General features: G+C 37.2%; 1 long non-coding RNA gene across 1 annotated transcript; it reads left to right on the forward strand.

Moving 5' to 3' along the window:
• The first annotated feature begins 422 nt into the window (after positions 1-422).
• On the forward strand, positions 423-1,412 carry LOC118705057. The gene is made up of 2 exons (XR_004983583.2): positions 423-1,110; positions 1,372-1,412. It is a non-coding gene; the product is annotated as an uncharacterized LOC118705057 (long non-coding RNA).
• Positions 1,413-3,870: the final 2,458 nt, after the last annotated feature.

The raw sequence follows: 3,870 nt of genomic DNA on the forward strand, positions 1-3,870 counted from the left end.
TTTGTTGATGGACACTGACTGATGACTAATTTCAGTATTAGCATTTTTAATTTAGTCATTCTCTCTTTCTTTCTTTACACACACTCTTTGGCTTTCAAAATGGATTATTATACTAGAGGCCCAGTGCATGAAAATTCACTCAGTCCAGCCTGCCCCCTCTCATAGTCTGGGAGCCCTCAAGTGTGGGAGGCGACCTGGTGATCAGGGGAAGGTAATGCACCCATCACACCTCTACTGCTGCCACTGCCGGCAGTGCAAGCCTTGGCCGGCCCTGGTTACCTGAGCCTTAGGCATCCCTGGGCAGTTGGGCAGCTACCATCTAAGGCTTGCCTGTGCCTTGGTCCTGCCCTGGGGGGCTGAGGGAACTGGGCGCTGCCATCTTGTGGCTGAGGGCACCACCATCTTTGAGGGCAGGGCAGTCAATTATCATATTACCTTCTTATTGGCCATGGGCATTGCCATCTTTGCGATGGTGTGAGGGTCAATTAGCACATTCCCTCTTTATTATATAGAATTCGCATTTTAGAACATGGATTATTATATCACATTTTAGAACATGGAATCTTGCCATATTTTATAGTTTATTGGGAATATTTTAATTTACAAGTTTATTTCATATATGCAGCTCAGTTTCCCTATAAATAAGAAAGAACCTAGAAGTGGAAATGTTTTTTGATGTCCTACCCATTTCATAAAATGACGATTTAGATATTGTGTATTGACTGTTGGCACTGAACTTTAACCTTCATTGAAATGTTACATCAAGCTGAGCTGTACGCTCTTGGCTCTTTCCTCTTCATAGCTTAATCCCAGCCAACTGCATTCACAGCAGTCCCCATGGAGAAAAAGATGCCTGTAGATGTATGGGATATAAAGTGGGTGCTCAGTACAGACAAGGGGGATTTAGACTTTGGATCCTGCTGCATGGTCGATAGGTCTGCAGAGTTAGACGCCATGATGCTGAGCTCATACACAGGAGCTCAGCATCTTAGCAGTGGCCATAAAACCTGAGTACTGAGATCGGTCACCTACCACTCTGCAAGTAAGCAGTTTTGATGCAGCAACCTTGGGGAACAAGTCCTTTATTTTGGAACCCATGTTTAATCTTAGGTATTTCATTTTATTTATTTATTTATTATTTATTTTAAATATACTTTTATTGATTTCAGAAAAGAAGGAAGCGGGAGAAAGAGATAGAAACACCCATAATGAGAGAGAATCATGGTGGTCTGGCTACCTCTTGCAAGTCCCCCACTGAGGATGGAGCCCACAACCCAGGCATGTGCCCTTGACCAGAATTGAGCCAGGGACCTTTCAATTCACAGGCCAATGCTCAACGCACTGAGCCAAACTGGCTAGGGCTAATCTTAGGTATTTTAGGCAGATGATATCTAAACCAGAAGTAGAATTGTGAAAAGGATGAGAAATAGAAACAGATTTCTTGTTTTCAAACTCTACAAATCATGCAAGTATTTGAAGTTGGTTTTCCTAATATAAATATGAAGGGAAGGCACATATTAAAGGTTGGTTTTCCTAATATAAACATGAAAGGAAGGCACATATGATGTAACATTTTAATTTTATTATTTTTTAAAGTTTTAAAAATAGTAGGATGTAACATAACTCTATGTTCCTGAAGAATTCAAAAATCTAAATTAAAAATTATCATTGACATATAGAACCACTACCATATGAAGATGGATTCTAGAATAAATCACCAAAGAGCGTTGTGACCAATTGAAGAAGGTGGTTAAAGCCATTCTTAGATGGTTAACAGGGATAATCTTCATTACCCCTTGGAGCTCTTCTAAGCTTTCAGGTCTAGCTTTTGCTGTATCATTTGAGAAATTATACTTTTTCCTCCTAGTTAAAAAACAAACAAACAAAAAACAGCCCAGATCTTAGGTCTTTTATTTCTTCCTTCGTCTTTTTCATTTTACCACACAAAGCCATGAATACATGTCTACATGTAAACAAATGTTCTTTCATACCTTCATTCCTTTGAGATCCATCTGTTCTTAAATAGAAATTCAACTAGAATTTTATTTTTCCCATTCTGATTGGTGAGGTTGTCCCAGGGGAATGTGTCCTTAAAGTATTTCCTTTGAGAATAAATACATGCTGAAACATATCACCTGATACCTATCTACCTAATTATAATAATCCAATGAAGCTGTCAGAAGGTCACATTGTAATTGAACATGTACATAGAAACGATGTCCAAATTAAAAGCCATTCTTAAGTGAAAAACCTTGGAAGGTTTAAATAATTCAGCCATTTCTGAAGAGATAGAATTGGAATTATTGGGTATTTCCTAATTAAACTACAAGAATTAAAAGAGTATTTTTTCACTCCATATGTATTTTTAACTACTGAGAGTTAAGAGTATTTTGTCAGTCCATATGCCCAGTTCGTATACTCTATCGGTCCCAGGTGTCTCTGAAACCCTTTTTTTGTTATTTTAGAGAAGCCAGTTAGTTTGCTCTTTTTATGAGTTTTAAATTTTGTCCATGGGGAAAAAGGAAACATCCAGTTGAAATTCCTTTGTCATCCCTGATGCATTATATTTAACCGAGTTTCTCCTCCCTGTGAGGAGCTATCCTAGAACCAGTCTTTCAAGAACAGTGATTGCCTACCTATTTGGTAATGAGAGGGTGGGTAGATTATGAATCTTGCCTGGTAGGAGCATTATGTGACATTCACACCTCACCTTTGAATGTGGCTTGTGTTCTGATTAATAAATCTGGAATCAAATTCAGCATTTACATTTTAATAAGCATGTATATAGTTGGTGTTTATTATCTATACACATAGAGTTGGATTTCAAATATTTTCTGAATTCAGTTCTCTGAAAATTTAATAAAGATGTTATATAGTCACAAAAGAATAAATAACTGCTCAATAAAGCTGTTTTTATTCATCACATTTAAGTGTTCTCATTATGCTTGAATTATTATTGACATTGTTACATACTTGCAACAGTGGTGTCTGGTTTTTTGTTGTGTTTTTTTTTTTCCAGATAGAAAAGGCTTATGAGAGCTCGTGAGACAAAAGAGCAGCCAGATGAATTTGGGGAATAAATTTCTAAAACCTTCAGAGTGAGATTTGGAGTTCACAACCTAGAGTCTACCCTAAATATTAACCACTTCAGAAAACTCTCTGTGGGTTAGTGTGCTAGATACTTGTTGGCTCTACAAATCCAATCTCAATCTCTTTTATACATTCTCCTTCCCTCCCTAGTATTACAGTATCTGGAGGACTAAAAATGACAATTCTCTCACAAATCTGGGTTCTGTCAGTCTGAGGCACTTAAGAAAATTTTGGAAGACAGGGAGGTAGGTGCGATCCTCTTATATAATGTGATTAGATTATATAGTAATTATATACACAATATTAACTCATCTTTGAAATTCTTGATATAAGGGTTAGCAACTGAACTACATGCTCCACTATCTTGACACAATTTTGTGAATGCAGTCAGTGGTCATGGTAATGGCAATCATGGCAGATGTGGTCATATGAATTTGAAGTCAAAGACTAGGAGTGACTTCTGTCTTTCATTCTTCCAAGTTACCATAATCTTATAAGCATACAATTCTTTGCTGAAAGCTCTTTCTTCTTGAAATACCTTGAGTGATATCTATTTTATGTGGTGAACCATACCTCACTAAGTACTCACTAAAATTTGATCAGGAAATAGACTAGCAAAGATAATACTATGGAATTGGGTATTTGACCTAGTTGAGTGATAATTTATTTCATCACATGTGAGAAATGTGATACTGTTTTCCACACAGGATTTTCACCTACGGTAACCTAGAATGGAATATAGTAGTTCCTCCTAATTGGCAGGGGATGTGGTCTAAGAAT

This window comes from Pipistrellus kuhlii, unplaced genomic scaffold (genome assembly GCF_014108245.1).
Source record: "Pipistrellus kuhlii isolate mPipKuh1 unplaced genomic scaffold, mPipKuh1.p scaffold_m20_p_5, whole genome shotgun sequence".
In the NCBI taxonomy this organism is placed as follows: Eukaryota; Metazoa; Chordata; class Mammalia; order Chiroptera; family Vespertilionidae; genus Pipistrellus; species Pipistrellus kuhlii.